This window comes from Lissotriton vulgaris, chromosome 7 (assembly GCF_964263255.1).
Source record: "Lissotriton vulgaris chromosome 7, aLisVul1.2, whole genome shotgun sequence".
Taxonomy (NCBI): Eukaryota; Metazoa; Chordata; class Amphibia; order Caudata; family Salamandridae; genus Lissotriton; species Lissotriton vulgaris.
The window spans coordinates 789,036,082-789,053,450 of NC_141695.1; positions in this window are offsets into that span (position 1 = coordinate 789,036,082).

The following is a 17,369-nucleotide window of genomic DNA, read 5'->3' on the forward strand; positions in this document are numbered from 1 at the left end:
ACTAATTAGCAAATAATCAATACGGATTGAATGGTGGCCGTTGCTATATGTATTCACCCCTTTCTTATCAGATGTCGTTCTTCAATCGACTGGCCCTTAGGCCATGTTCTAAACTTAAAGCCTTCATCTGAAATTGCTGCCTCTGTCCATCTTTTGATTGGAGGTATTTCCAGGTGTGGTATACCGCACTGCTCATCTTCCTCCCCGTTAAATTGAATTCCCCAGTATCGAGGGGCTCAAAAGTTGTGTTAAAGTCCCCTCCTAAAATTACCGAGGCGGCCCAGGTGATGTTGTGTAAAAGCTCGTCTAGACCAGAGATTGTTTCTGACCTTCGTCCCCCGCTGGGCCCTCTAGAATAAACATTTTAAATATCAATGTTGCCATTAGGACCGCACCCCAACTTGACAGGAAGAATATCACTGCTGTTTGTAGTGCCTGTATATTAAGGCCAATATCATGCCTAACCCAGATTGCGAGTCCCCCCGAGGGACGGACTTTATTACCTTGGTATGAAGTAGTTTAGATATCCCAGATGATAGTATGGTTCTACTAGCCAGGTTTCCTGGAAGATGCATACATCAAAATCTTCAAGAAAGGAATTCCAATCAGGGGACACTCCCTTGGACCTCAGCCCAGCAAATTCCATAATAAAACTGCTAATATATGTGATGTTCGTTGCGAATCTGGCGAGGGCTCAATTCTTGGAGCCACAGTCCCTGGAATGCAATCTATCTCATTCACTGCACTGCTAGCGCAGGTCATCTCTATGAGAGGATTTTGTCCCTGGTGTAGCGTGGGGTAGATCCTGACAAATTCTGGATTTTTGGCCTGGATACTAGCAGCAGGATGCGAAGGGGACCTTCAGTCTATCTCTTTCAGTGGTGACCCATTGTTTTGGGGTGATACATGATGTGATGGATTTATTTCTGGACGATTATATTTAAAACGTATTTTGTTTTTGCTTAAATATTGGGTGCATAAATCAAAACCACAAAGCTTTCCACCAAGACATGGTGCATAAGGGTAAATGCTATCACGTCGTGGGCATCTGGGGGCCCCCCAGATAAGAGTGACTTTTAGCCCAAGTGATATGTTCCCTTATTATTATTATGGACCGGCATCCTCTCACTCTCCGTATCCAGTGAATGTGTTGTAGTATGAAAGTCCACAGGAGACCAGGTTGTAGTTCCAAGTAGTAACTTTATTAAGATTCAAGTTACATAAGCTTTAAGTTGTAGCCAAGATGGTAAGTAGGTCTGTATGTACGTCCCACCAGGAGCAGCCTCCTAGCTGCTCAGCCTGCTGACACCAACTGACCAAGATCAAGCACCCAACATTCTATGAGATCATAACATTCCATTCACATCCAGGCTGAACAGCAGGAAAGGAGTAAAGCAAGGAAGAAGATGTGAAATAACATCACAACACATCCTCTTCCTTTACATCGAAAAAGAATAACTGGAGAATAGAACAAAGCACCCAATAAACAATGGCATGAAAAAGGAAGGTGCGAAATAACGACACAAGTATAACAATAGTACAACACAAGTATAAGGAAAAGAGACACAAAGAAAACAACACAATGTAACAATAGAAAAATGGTGCTTTAGCATAAAATGTGGCATTAAGGCACATGTATACGCACACCATCCCCTTTTCTCACAAGGAGAGAACAACAAAAGTAAAGCGTATGCCACAGAAAGAGACCATTTCGGGGGCCAAAAACATACGTACTGAGTAATAAGGATGAGAAATAAAAAGAATGCATGCACCCATTCCACGACAACCGAAGGGACATAAGAGTCTCAGGCAAAAACATGCAGAGAGGCAAAACGCACACAACGCTAATCCTGCAATTAAAAAAAAACAAGCACACAGGATCTCAATGCAAACAAGAAACGTAACACAAACCTAAAAGGACTAACAGTCTCAGGAAGTAAACATCAAGCACACGACCAGTACGCCTGACATCAAGGCACCCCTACGTTCTGTAAAAAGGAGAAAACAATGAACCTGCGCTGCAAACAGAGAAAGACCAGAACACAAAACTAGAAAAGAAAATGTACGTGCATGTATAGTAGCAAGTAGGCTATCCTCAAGAACAACATAAAAGCAAAATTGTACACCTACACAAACCCCACAATGGTAAGAAGTAAAATGTAAAAACTGGGCAGTAAGTCTGCAAATACTGAAATAAGTAAATCAAGAACAAGGCTTAAAACTGTAAAGTGTTAAACATACTACACAAAGAAAGAAAGTACATATGTATTCATGCAAGTAACTCACCCGTCAAACAAAAAGAAGAAGTGGGATAAACTCACCCACAAAAAAAATACTGGGATGCACTCACCCGTCAAAAAAAAGTACAGGGAAACACTCACCCATTCAGAACGAAAGCCTAATAAAATACACTCACCCAAAAGCAGAAAACAAGAACTGGGATGACAGTATCCTAAAGACAATCGGCCAAGAATTGAGTAGTAAGAAAAGTACAAGGTGTGACCTAGCCATGAACATCGAATATATCGCAAACAAACGCAATGCACAATGGGCTACAAGCTGTGAAAAAAAAAAAAGTAAAATAATTAACGTAGTCACTGTAGTCATTTTGGGTGATGTCATTACTGCGTGCAGTTCCAGGTCCAACTGATGCATGAAATGAAGAAAATAGCTACAAATCTTTGTTGCTGCCAGACAATAAAGTGGAATCCTTGATACTCCTTAGCACACGTTTTGTATACACTATTGCAAATATATACATGTGTTTCCACCATACATTTCAAACACAATCAAAATAATTTTCATTCCTTTTATTCAGGGTTGGTTGGTGTTTATTTCTGGAGACGTCACAGCCGACACGTGTTTCGTCGTTTAAGGGAATGTAACCCACGACTTTTTCGAGGCTATTTTCCGAAATGTAGTTCGTTATGTTGCAACATAGAAGAAGCAGATGGGGCGAATATTTCTCCTGAAAAGATAGCAGCGAAAAGCTGCCATACATTCAACCAACACTCTGGTTACTACACGGATGAAGATTTCCTAATACGTGCAATATCCCCACAAGAACCCCTTTGAGGGTTGGAAGTATCACCTCAAAAAATAACGAACTACATTTCGGAAAATAGCCTCGAAAAAGTCGTGGGTTACATTCCCTTAAACGACGAAACACATGTCGGCTGTGACGTCTCCAGAAATAAACACCAACCAACCCTGAATAAAAGGAATGAAAATTATTTTGATTGTGTGTGAAATGTATGGTGGAAACACATGTATATATTTGCAATAGTGTATACAAAACGTGTGCTAAGGAGTATCAAGTATCTTGTGGCATTTGCCTAACTAGAAGAAGGAAAGTGGTTCTCTTCTCCTTGTAGCACCGTTGAAAAGTTATAAAATTGGTTACCTTTAACTAGGAAAAGTGCACATTCCTCTGTGGCGCCAACACCTAGTAAAATTACCACTATCCTAGCAGTACAAAAGAAAGTGGAATCCCTTTGTTGCCTAACAGAAAACCGTTGAAAAGAAAACCTCGGGCAGCAGGAGAAAACGTCATAGTAGAATGTTCCAAATATAGGCAAGGATTCATACTATCTGATCCAGTAGCAAACATTCCTTGGTTGATGGCATTATTGTCTCCGTCACAGTCGTGTTGTGCCCTCTTACTGGTGAAACTGAATAACTGCAGCTCCCAGACAATATCCTCATTATCGGCAACATTGTGATTCATTAACTTTGTTGAGGCCAGCCATACACAACTAGAAATATTCCTCACTTCTGCTCCACAGGTTGCAGTGTATTGAAAATGGAGCGAACACATTGTGGTTGTAGGTGAAAGATTCACTTAGAGGAAGCAGTACGCCCGCTCTAAAATGGAGGCAAGTACGTGACGCTGAGTCGGATGGCTCACGGTACGACTTGAGAGCAGAGCAGGCAGGCAACTGGAAGATGCGCGCGGCGAAGACAAAGGAGGCTGCGCACAGAGAAGCCAGGCTCGCGATGAGCTCATGCAGAATCCGTTGGTGAGTGCCAAACTGCCAATACAAATTTATTGAATGAAGAAATTTTTCATCGTCTAATCATGTTTTAAATAAAATGGATGTCTCCAAAAAATGCACCTCATATAATCAGACACTTCACGCCGATACTTGCCCAATTAGAGGCATATGCTTTAACTGCACAGTTCGATGACACTCTAACAGCTGCTAGTTGCGCACCACACAACAATAGAAAAGTGCTGATATCGTAGTCTTTTCCAAGCACATCGATAGTAATATATGGCACGAAGGAAGGCGTAGAACGCTTTTTTAAACAATAAATGTGGAGTAGGAGTATGAGGCAGCACACCAAGTAGAAAGTCACAAATATTGATGGACACTGAAACACAGCTGTCAAACGGAAGTGACACACGCTCAGGCTGCACAAGGTAGCAAAAAAAAGTACACAACTCACCAAGCAGATAAGGAAGAAACTGGCAAGCCCGAGTTGAGGCTGACCACTGTCTTTTGGTCATGGTGGGGCTGGAGCTGCCAGGTGATAACGTGAAGATGGTTCAAGCTTGGTTTTGTTGAAGTAGTTGCTGTATTTGTAGGTTTCTTAGTTGCAGTAAGAAGGGTACTTGAAATGTAAGTCAATTGAATTTCGAATTCACACAGGGTTTGAAGACCGGATCGTCGCCAAAATGTTGTAGTATGAAAGTTCACAGGAGACCAGGTTGTAGTTCCAAGTGGTAACTATATTAAGATTCAGGTTACATAAGCTTTAAATTGTAGCCAAGATGGTTAGTAGGCCTGTATGTACGCCCCACCAGGCCCAGCCTCCTAGCTGCTCAGCCTGCTGACACCAACTGACCAAGATCATGCGCCCAACATTCTATGAGATCATAACATTCCATTCACATCCAGGCTGAACAGCAGGAAAGGAGTAAAGGAAGGAAGAAGATGTGAAATAACATCACAACAGAATGTATTTTTTAATTAGGGAACTCCCGCCCTCCCTGTGTGGGCTGTAATGGTACTTTGGTACATTGACTAGATAAACTGTCCGTCTTGTGTCTAAGATCTTATCTGCACTATGTGGAACTTGTGTCCAATTTGTCTGGTGGAGTACGGGACCTAGCCAAGAGCTTTCTGCCTTACTGGGTTGCCTTAAGCCAGCCCTAGGTTGGCCTGCCCCTCTACGGTGTCTAAGAGAGTAGGGATCAGCTATGAGGCTCCAGGCTATATATTCTCTGCTTGGCCTTCCTAAGATATGTCTGGTAGGATCCCCTGGTGGCTGACTCACACAATCTGTGCCCCCTGGTATGTTACTCTGGCTAATTGCTTGTAATCTCAGTCAGTTCTTAACACACTGAACATCTGTATGTACCTTATTCAAGGAATCTGAGAAGCTACCCACAATTGCTTTAAGTGCTCTGATATACTGCGCTAAAATCCTTATTTGGGATGCTACCGATCTTTTTGTGAGTGCCTCATTGGCTTGGGTGGATGTATGTCTTGGTAGACTGTCCATACAACTGGCATCAAGGCTTTTTGACTTCACAACTGGCCTGTCGACTACTATAACATCCACATTTGGGCATATATCTGTCTGTAGACTTTTTGCACTACACTACCTGGGGTGGCGGGCAAATCCGCTGGGTCTAAATACTCTAACAGCGGTGAAAACTGGTACTGTAGGAAAAGGATTGCAAATCCACTGTGGTCTCAAATGCATTACCACCCCCACAAGCTGACCCTCTGAGATGCAAAATGGGTTTGATCATGTGCCTTATTCCTACCCGCTGCTTTTTTAAAACATGGCTGGTATACGACCAGGATGTGTAGGACTTGTAGGGGATTGCGCATGGATGGATTTAGGCAAAGAGCTGGTGCTGGTTGAGTCGAGGAGACCCTCACATTCAGATAACAGGTTATCAATGCGATCGACCCCCCACCCCCACCCCCTACTGCTGGACTTAATGTATTTATCTTCTTTTTTGAGCAGGTTTCCTTTGATGTTACATCCCACTAGTAAATGTAATTCTGGTAAAGATTTAGGCCCAGGTGCTTTCAGTTGGGTATGGTGAGGTGTCTCTCGGATTTCAGAAGGAAGTTTTACATTAACATAGAAAAAAGCACACACACTTTCTTCCTCTCTGCTTTGAAAGTCTTCAAAAATGTTGGTTATTTAACAAACAACTGTGTTTTCCCTCACTTAATACCCCTTTCAATCTGAATTCGTGTCCCTTTCCACTGCCTTTCTTGTGTATAAGCAGTAGTTTGACATTATGTGCCAGCGTGATAGTTGGAAAATCGATCAACTTCCCCACCCCACAATCATTCTTACAAAGCCTCGCCCCAGTCATTTCATCAACACCTTTGTTGCTTTACTCCCCTTTGAGAACCATTCCCCCTTTGTTGTCTGAACTTATAGCTGTCTGGTAGTATTTCTCTCACATCATCTCATCCTTCATTTGTGTTTGTCAATATAATGTTCCGAATGTTCCTTCTTTCATTGTATTGCTCTGGTTGGAACACAGTGGATCGAACGCCCCCCAGTGACAGGCGCGCATGGGAGTTGTATCAAGGAATGGCTTCCACGCCAGGCCGCCCCAGCGAAGGTGTGCAAAGACAGTCTGCATGCAGCAACAAAATAATAAACACACTTGCTGAAGCTTTAAGAAGCATGTACCTGCATATATGATCCCGAAGCGCCAAAGAAAGTAACACACTGTCCTGCCGGGTTGTTAAAAACAAAAGGAAACATCTAGTCATTCACAGGTATTCTGGAATGATTATTTGGCAACTAAATTTGCCAATTAAATGTTCTGAGGTAACATTATCGGATGAACTAGTAAGGAGGGAATATTTAACGCCTGGATTATTTAGGAAATCACTCGTGTCCAATTTTGCTGAGCTACACAACACCTTAATGTGGCACCATCATTTAGGTAGCATTTTTTGTACTAGTGCATTTGACATTGCATCAGTACAAACTAACAACCAATCAGGTTTATTCCTAAAGACCCATGCCAAACTAACACTAAAGTGGAATCATGGCACTGAGCATTTGAAAACTATTTGTTGCCCATAAAGGCAAACGGCTTTTCTGTAGAAAGAAAAAAAATGCAAATTTTGGTTTTGTTAAGGGAAGCACACCAAGAGATGTTTGACAATGTGCCTGCTATAGAAGCATTACATGACTAGTTAGTACAATGGAATGAGTACAAAGAAACAGTGATACCATTATATAACATTTTACAGAAAAAAACAAGTGTAATGCTCGAGAGGTGCAGCTTCTTTAAGAAGAAGCAATTTAGTCGTGAGTGCGTCAAGAAATATATAAAATTTGAGGATCACGTAGATATCTGTATTAGAAACCAGATTGTCTTTAATAGTTTTGCCTAAAAGATGCAGGAGGGACTACTGGCATATCATAACCCATCATTAGCTGAAGGTAGGGATATGGTAAAGGGAATTTTACGATGCGCATTACATGTAAATGTACTAGCTATATATGATTCAAATTAGGAATAAACAGTGTGTGCCAGTATTGGCAAAAACTGAATTTTAAAGACAGGAAATAAAAAGAACACTATTAAGTGTTGTAGCAGGGTTTCCGTTCTCCCACAGAACTGTGCATAGAGATCTAGAACCTCAGTGAGTTAGGATGATCCAAAAACTCATCTCAGTGTCAGAAATCTCGTTACCTAGCTAGCTACAGTGTCTCATGGATCATTATGGAATGATCCATGTATTAGACAAACCAGAACATGATCTTTAGAATACCTCAGGAGTCGTGGAACACATGAACACTCTTTCTTTATATAATCATTTCAAACCAAAACTGAGAGTCAAAGAACACAAGTGCAAGTTTGAAATATTTATTATTCAATGCAAAGTTCTCAAACGCAGTATCTTGTATAATACCAAAATGCAGATTATAAAAACCATAGTCAGCAGCATAGTCACTAATCCATAGTAAGCAAAAGGTGCTAGCATGATATAATGCAAAGCCTATAGAAATCTCTAGCACCTATATTTCGCGCACCCTATCTAGCATATTATTTTATATCTAAGAAGGTCTCATTCGGGCTTTAGCAGGGCGACCCCATACCTCTCAATGTCAGTAGGAGCAGTTCACATCAGCAGCTACCAGCTCTCTTCCTGCGCAGCACCAAGTGTCTACGTTCATTCCGTGTAACTCTATCTTAAACCCGCGTAGAGCCCAGAATGTTGGCATCAACATTATTTGTGTTATGTCTAATGTCTAATGTGGTGCGAGGATCAGACTTCCCAGCAACCTTGTGTTAGGTTAATCTTAGAGTGTGCAGCTCTCAGTGTGCAGACAGTTGTACCAAGTGTACGAGGCAAAGCTGATAGCATAGGAATAACATATTATTCTCAAATAAAACACCTCACCGCTTCTAGGGTGAAAGCTACAACAACAAGTACGTGTCGTGTGCAAAACTGAAGCCGAAGGCAAAGCGGCTGTTTAAACATGTAATACACTCATGCTAACTTAACGCAATATATGTAATGAAGTATCCATATGACACCCCCCCATTGGTCCGAGCACCGCCAATCATAAGGGAAAAGGCAATACTAAATCAGATACAAAAATTGAAAGCAAAATTCAATAATCTTGAGCTAAAATAAGCTAAAAATATGTATGAATGAATATGTATGAATGAATATATATGAATGCCTACAGTGGCCTCAAATTTAAAAATTAACAAAAGTCTTGAACCAAAAGTCTTCCACCAGGTCCAAAAGTTATGAAATGTATGACCAGGTCGCATCCTTTCAAATGTTTGTAAGAGAAAAACCCAAGGCACTTATCCGATATCCAAAGTCACGTGCCACCTAGACGTTATCTCCAGCGTCATCACGTGAGTGAACTCTCCATCAGCTGAACATAGTTCATCCCTCCAATTCAGCGAGGGGAAAGTTATATTTCACAACAAAGCATTCCTTCTAGGCATCTCACGATTGGAAAGTATATGCAAAGAAAGTTGCAACAGCCTCCAGTATGAAATCACTGCCATCATCCGAAAATAGTTCAGCCATCCAATTTAGCAATGGGAAAGAACATACGTGCTCCTCCAGCATCGGATCCTCCTGCAACGTCAGAGGACAACTCGGTGGGTTCACCAGATCGCTGTGTGTCAGAAAGGCATTCGCCGCTGCAGAGATCTCCCATTGGCCCAGAACTCCATTTATTGCTGCCAAGGCCATAACTCTCTCGCCAGAACAGATCAGCTCGTGAGCCACAACGGGACGCATTAGCTGATCAAAATCGACGTCAGGAGCAGTCCTCAAACATAGGCATAAATCAATGGCCCAATCGAACTCGCAGCTCAGGCAGTGAAACACAGGTTGGACACACGTGAAGTCGGTGAACCGAAATGACAATCTATAGGCCGTGCTTAATGCTGCAAGCGGCAATGTTCCATAGTAATTGAGCATCCGATTACGACACAGGGTCAGGAGGCGTTGAACGGCGTCTTGCGCAGGATGGGCATCCATGTTTTATGAAGAAAAACACCAACAGAAAGCCTGCGGCCACAGCCAGCAAAACAGGTAGTCCACCAAACAAACTCGAAAAAATAGTGTGGAAAAACGTGGGAATGATACCAAAAACTTTTTCAAACGTAGTCACGAGGCCACTGCTTACCAGTTTAAAAAAATGTGCAAGGCCAGTCGTTGAAGAAGCATTAAAAATCTGGTGTACCAGCTCGCAGAAATGAAATGGCAAATCAGTGTTTAAGAGCGCCTGCACCTCTGTGCGGGTGTTGGCTATGTGAAGGACATAAGTTTCCCGGGCCGAACTCAGGGTCACTTGTTTTTGAGACAAAAGGGCCCTTATTCTGCTTAAACCATTGAATTTCGCTTCCAAGGTTGGGATCCGTGGCCAGATGGAGACATCTGAAGAGCCATGCGTGGGTGGGTATAGGACGTTCTTGCAGCACACTACACGCTCTGATACAGTAACTATATAAGCCACACCAATTAATAAACCACAACATAATTTGTTGTTTAAAAGCAAATAACTACCATTAACTAATAATGTAAATGTGGGCACTACTGCTGGAACTGGCGTGCCTTTTAAAACACATGCTAAATTTGGGCGGTCCTGATTACAAGAACCGTGTAACTGAATGTGTCTGCATATTAATGAATGGTCAGGTGACTGTGTGCATTCCTCACCATTAAGATTAACCTCTTTTCCATCTTTCAGACATCTGTATGTGTATGGTAATGACCATGCCTCATGTAGGAATGCATTGCCTAGCGGTTCATATCGTCCTATAGCAATATAACGCATACAGTTAGTAAATTTATATAAAGGGAATGGTAATGTAATTAATCCATGAATAAGCCATGTGGCAGTAGTGGTTTCAGCAACAGAGAAAGGCAAGGACTCTAGCTTTTCAATATGTAGCATAGAAAATGAAGCATCACGCATTGAAAGCATGCGCTGTTTCTCAGTAAGATTAAAAGGAGCAAAAAGGGATGAAACGTTCAATGAGGTCCAGGGAACTCGACCAGCCTTAAGAGTCTGTAGCGTCCATGCAAACTGCATCACAGAACGCAATTGATTTTGACCATGGTATAACGTGGACACTTCATCATGCACAATATCAACAACAGAAGAAACAATATTATCCAATGTGTAAATTCTGGAAGAAAGCATGTTAATACTGTTATCGACCACTGCAAGCACTTTTTCCAAATTTGCTTGATCAATAGCTCTCAGGCGTTTTGCTGCCTCAACTTGTGAAAATTTCCAAATCTCATTGTATATAGCATAAAGAAAGCGTTTAGATCTACCCCTAGCTGGGCCTTTTATAAAATCATTTAGGTCTATATTTTCATTCAACTGGGACAGATGCAGTTTAACTGCAGCCAAAGTGGAATGTTGTAACCAGTTCTGACACAATTTTCCTACTGAATAAGTAGTAACAGTGTGATCTGTGTCAAACCTGGGATCTGGCCTGACGTGTGTGAACCCTTCAGACAAACCCAAAAAACGACGTTGGCAAGCATCAGAGCTCCTTTGCCACAAGAGCCACCCCTCCGGGTCGAAATGGGAAACATTAAAGGAGGAGTTCTGCAAAAGTGCTTGTATCTCACTGATGGACAATGTACTGAAATTACTCCAACCTGAATATTCTTCCAAATCAGGGATAGTGGGGATATTTAATTTTTTAGATGTCGCCAATCCAAAACATGTTGTTTGGGAAATAGTTGAATTTAAAAACAACATGTGATTCGGGATGAGACATGCACGATGCAAAGCCTCAGTGCCTTGTACCTGCCAATCTTTGGTACCCCAAACCGATTTAAGGTCAATATTATCCTTCCATAACTCATAGCCATCTACAGATAACCTTTCTAGAAAGGACTTTGAATACAGCAATTTTGTATCAGTCAATCTGACTTTGGGCATGAATTTCTGGTTTACTTTAAAATAAAACGACTCAGGATTTGATTGATTAAAGTCTGTAAAATAAGAGTATTTTCCCAGAAACGTACTTGAGCTCCCCTGTAAAGGAGCAGGGCAATGTTCCCACTGAGTGTAATTCACAGGAACCCTCCTGGAACTTGTCTTGTGTAAGAAATGATTTCCATAATGTTGATAACAAAACAAATCACCATAATTGACAGAATCTAAGTACAAATCCTCAGCATCAAAGGCCGAATAATATTTTAAATCAGAGAACAATGCTTCTACGGCCTGAAGATCCCAGTCATCAGAATGAATATTTTGTTTAACCACATCTCCCATGTTTACTCTAAGCACATTAGGAACATTAATAACTTCTGTGGGGCCATGTATCTGAAACCTAACCGCATCCCACACAATCCCATCAAGGACAGGCCAAGCAGTAATTTCTACTGTTTTCAAGTCTCTCTTTAGTCTGTGTGCTGAATGTGAGGAGGAAAGAGGGGCCAATGTTCCATTAAGGTACCGAATTCCTGTTCTTTCTTTCACATAATGGCCATCAATCAAGCGGAAAAAATAAAACACAAAACCAATTGACATAAAAAGATAAAATGAAAATAGTATCAGCCAAACGTAGGTCCAAGGTGGAATTAAAAAATGTTTTTTAAACAACGTGGCATATTTTGCAATAGTCGATGGTTTCTTTGAAAGTTCCGAATCAGAGTCAAAAGAGAATCTGGACTGGTTAGCCAAACGAGCATTTAGATCAGACATAGATAAATCAGCAGGATCTGCATATGTCCGCTCATCAATGTTAGCAAGAGGAATAGTATTTAATAAAGGATTGGATATAGCAGGCATCTCGAGGGACACCTCCTGATCTGCACCAGATGTAATAGCCAGCACAGAGTTCCTCACCATGGAAGGACAGGAAGCAGCCGGTGTCATACTATGAAGAATCGGCCACCCTGTGTATCTTGACATTGTCAATAGAAATAAATCTGTTTTCTTTACGACCTGGAAGTGGTGGTAAAATGACTGTTCTTGTGCCCTTCACTCCAAGGACTCGAACCGGCGTTCTAAACGAGGGACCAAACTCTTTCTTGTTATCGATCTTCTCTCGAACCAGTTCTCCAACCTGGGGTAGCCAGCCAACTACCGGGATCTGCAACGCATCATCCGACGTGGAGGGCAAGTGTTCCTTTGCAAGACTGTCTCTGGTCTTTTGTAGATCCTGTAAAACATTGCAATGTTCATCTACGTCAAAGGCCGCGGCCTGGGCCTGGCAGTCTGCACCATCAAGGTCAGGGACGTACATCTTGATACCAAAGAGCATTTCGTATGGGGTCCGCCCACCCAGAGACCTTCTAGGGAGATTATTAAGCGCACGCTGCACGCCATAGAGGTGGGTCAGCCAGTTTCTACCAGTGCCTATAACTCGGGCTGTCAAAGATTGCTTTAAGTCGCGGTTCATTCTTTCTACCACAGAATTGCCCTCAGGCCTGTAGGGGCTTGAAAACTTCACCTGTACTCCCAACGAAACCATAGCATCCTTATACGCCTTAGAGGCGAAAGCCGGACCCTGGTCCGAATGGAAAGCACCACAAGCAAAGATTCCCACAAAGACACGCAAATCCTTAATGACAGTCCGTGAATCAGCGCTGCGATGCGGCCATAACCACACAAAGCGTGTGCATGAGTCGACTGCTACTAAGATGTATTTATACGCAGTATCAGAAGAGAAAGGACCGCAGTGATCCAAATAAACACAACCAAGCGGTTTATTAGAGATGTACAATTTTGTCTGAGGCGGACGCGCAGCAGTAGAAGGCTTAATCTGCTGACAAATGTCACACATAAGGACATAATCGCGCGTCTGTTTGTACAGTCCCCGCCACCAGAACCTCTGTTGTAGCTGTGATACAGTGGCTGAGACGCCCGCATGCGCAGACGCCACACCTTCATGAGCCGCTGTAATCAGAGAAGCCCTGCGATCCGAGTTGGGAATCAGACGCTCTCCAACTTCAGGAATTTTCACATAAGGAACCTTATCGGGACTTAAGTGGTATGTGTATTTCGAAGGGAACCCCGCAGGATATTTACCTCCCTTCGCTGTGGCAGCAACAGCCGCCAAGATGTCGTCATCTATTTTGCTCTTGGACCTCGTGACCGCTGCAACTAAGTATTTTGATACCGCAGACTTCGCTGCCTCATCAGCAAGCGAATTGCCAACAGCGTGGACTCCCACGCGCTGGTGGCCGAGAGTATGAATCACAAACACGAGTGGCAGTTTCTCTTTAAGTTCCGCCACTCGGACCCAGATCATTTTATGTTTTATTGTACTACCTTTGGAATCACGAAAATCATTCTGAATCCAAAAGAACAAGTTCTCATTGTAAGACTGGACTCAGTAGTAAGAATCACTTACGATTAGAGTCGTCACACTAGGATCTGCGTACTCCAATGCGAGCATAAGAGCACGGAGCTCTGCTAAGTGTGCGGTGCAGTCCCCAAGCGTCTGCGTGTGCACGACACTGGACTTGAACTCATCGTTCACCATTGCACCGACCACAATGGCGCAAGCGGAAACGTAGGCATGTTTAGAGCCATGCGCAACCTGCGCCGAACCATCCGTGTAAATGATACAATGGAAATCCTCCAACTGCCGCATTGCTAAAGGAGCAGGATGAACAAATTCATACTGTAAATACTCCTGCGACCGTAAAGCGGCGTCAAAAATAAACGTGACATCCTGAGATGTCAAGGATGTAGCCCACTGAATCCACCGAGGGTGCAAAGCTTTAGAATTAGGTACACTGGCTTTCGTGACCGCCTCCAATGCAGGACACGGGGTAACAACCAACATGCGCTTTCCCTGCGACAGGGCACGTTCTTTAAGAATTGCCATCTGCACAGCCGTTAAAACTTTCTCCACAGTGGAAAAACGCAGTTCAGCCGAAGTGTACAAGTGTGACTTGTAAGCAATAGGTACAGTATCCCCCTCATTAAAAGTCAGGTACGTGAAACCCACCGTCCCAGGGATAATTCTTATCACCAGGTTAGTCTGGTTATCACGGGTCTGTAAGTAGTCAGAAGTGAGCAAATCAGCCTGCAAAGATTGCAGAATGGCTGAATGCTCAGGCAGCCAGCATGATTTGGAAAAAGATGGTTGTACCAAGGCATATAAAGGCTTGATACGCTGGGCATATTCCGGAATGTATGTCCTCCCGAAATTTAAAAAACCCAGTAAAGACTGTAATTTTTTCAGCGTTGTCGGAGAGCGCAACTGCGCGCACTTCTCCAGGAAGTGAGGAGCTAATCCCTTTCCCTCATGGTTAAGTTCATAACCTAGAAACAACACTGTGTACTCCGCAATGTGTGACTTTGCAAAGTTAAACTTGTAACCCATGTCTGCAAAGTTACAAATTATGCTGTTTACTCGACACAGATGCACCCAAAGCTCGTCGTCTGTGAGATAAATGTCATCCACATACGAACATGCAACTGGATCGAAACTCTCCAAAAGAGAGACAATGCGGGCGGAAAACACTCCAGGACTATTTTTATATCCCATTGGGAGTCGTTTAAACATTTTTTGTACGCCGCCGCATGTAAAACTGGTCCATTGGGAACTGAGACCATCTAATCTATGTGCATAAAAACCATTGGAAATGTCAAGCGTGGTTTTGAACCGTTTACGCTCAAGACTATTCACTAGGGCAGAGCCGTGAGTATTCTGTACTGCACAGTTACGGCAATGCGAGTTCAAATGCCGGTAATCCAAAACCAGACGATATGAGCCGTCCGGCTTGTTAACAGTAAAAAGGGGATTATTCATTGGTGACACACATGTTTCAATTACACCTTGATATTCCAATTGTTCAAGGATAGCCGCGACCGAAGCTTTAGCTTCACGCCGTATGGGGTACTGGGGTTGTGGCTGAGGCTGTGACCGTAAAGGAATCTCATGGCTAGGGGACAATTTATCCCAGCCACACTGATTTCGGTACACAGCCGGCGCAAGCGCCAGAGCCCACTCTTCTGCAAAATGCAGCGCTTCCACTCTCGGTACAGTGTGCGCGAAACTGGGGAGGATTACCTCCTCCCCTCGCGGAGCTGCGAGAACAAAAGGTGGGGGCCAGTCAGCCTCCGAAAGCAAAATGTCATACGTATCTGAAAGGTTTTCCCAGAATACCCCTTTTACAGTTCGCTGCATGTCACCTTCAATTAACAGGACAATTTCAAAAAGTCTTTCAGGGGGAGCAACATGTGTATCAGCTGTTTCGATTACAACATAAGTGTCAGTCGCTGTCACCTTCAACAGTGGACGGAGGGCCTCTCTCACTATGGTAATCTCCGCCGCGCTGTCCAGCAAGGTCAGAGCCCACGTCAGATTCCGAAGCCGCGTTCTCACTATCTGGGGCATATCGATGCGCCGTTAAGGCTGCGACTTTCTTCTTGGCAAACTGCGGTCTCTTTGGCGTAGAGTCGTCCCGCTGGTCCCCTTCACTTCGCGTGCGGGGCTGGCCACGTCCTTGCTGACCACCCCTGCCCCTGCCGCCCCCTCCACCACCGGTTGACGGAGCCGATGAGTCCTGAAAGGAACGAGGAGAGCGTTGGTCAGATGCCTGATATCTGTCAGGCGATTTAATCGTAGCGCGATCGCGCAATTCATAAACTCGCTCTGACTGCGCAGGTTGTGAAGGCGCCGGACTAGAGACCAGTGTCTGTTGTTGTTGTTGCTTACCCTTATTCTGCTTTTTAGGCCAAGTTTGTTTTTTGGACTTGGGCTGTCCACCTGTTTCCGAAGACTGCCCCTGGGGCTGCTTCTTCTCTTTTTCAAGAAAAACCTTCGCACCCTTAGAATTGCGGCCAACCATTTTATAAGCCGCCACAATAATTCTTGCCAGCTGACGGGGTTTCTCGGCTTCGGGTACTAACGCCAGACCATTGGCCACCTGAAAGTTCACTGCATCCCCTTTTACATTGGCAAGGATAATACCGCAAACTGTCTCAAATGAACCGTTCAGGCGCATACCCAACTCAACTGCCGACTCAGGTCCGTGATCATCCTGAACACGTTTGAGGATCGCAGACAGGTTCGAAACTGAAGGTGTGCCAAAGCACCTCGAGTAAACCGCTGCAAATGTCTTACCCCATGTCTCACAGTCAGCAAGTTCCGGGGCTATTTCCTTCGGTAAACTAAGCGTAAGAATCCGGTGTTTTTCACTCGGAGTCGTATTAGGAAACACAGCCTCTAACTGGTCGAATTTCTCGGCAAGCCAGTAAGGAAATTCATCCGTACTATCTGGCTTTCTGCCCATAACGGAATTCACCAAGACAGGACTGATTTTCAAACCAGCCTGTTCTGCTCGAAGCTGCGCACCTGCGGGGGCTGCGCCTTGAATATTACGACTAATGTAATGAACAAGCGCTCTAATCACTCCAACCGAGACCTCATGAAGACGTCTCAGGTCGGCTACGTTACAGGTGGCGCGATTAGGAGGAGGAGTAAATCCACCCAAGGCGGGCCAATTTGTGCCCGGAATGGACAAAGGACCTAACCTCGTAGCGTTCAAAGAATGGGGTAGGGCGCCACCAAACCAAACACCGTGCTGCCAAGCGTCTATAGGTACTTCCAGTGCCCTGTACGGAGCATAAGCCGCCGGTACTGCCGAGGCAGTGTATGAATGGAAGACGCCCGAATTAGCGTCCACAGCCGGAAATGTTACCCAGGAATAAAATAATTCGTACGGGTACGCATGTTCCGCACTCACCACTAGAACCACAGCCAAGCCGTCCACAGGGACATTGTATGTCCGCAAGTGGTCGCGAACCGCGATGCGGCTATGCTGCGCAATTTCCACGGCCATGGTAGCAAAGGAAGTGAAAAGAGACAAAGAACAGTGTGTAGCACAACTGGGTAGTAATTCAAAGAAACC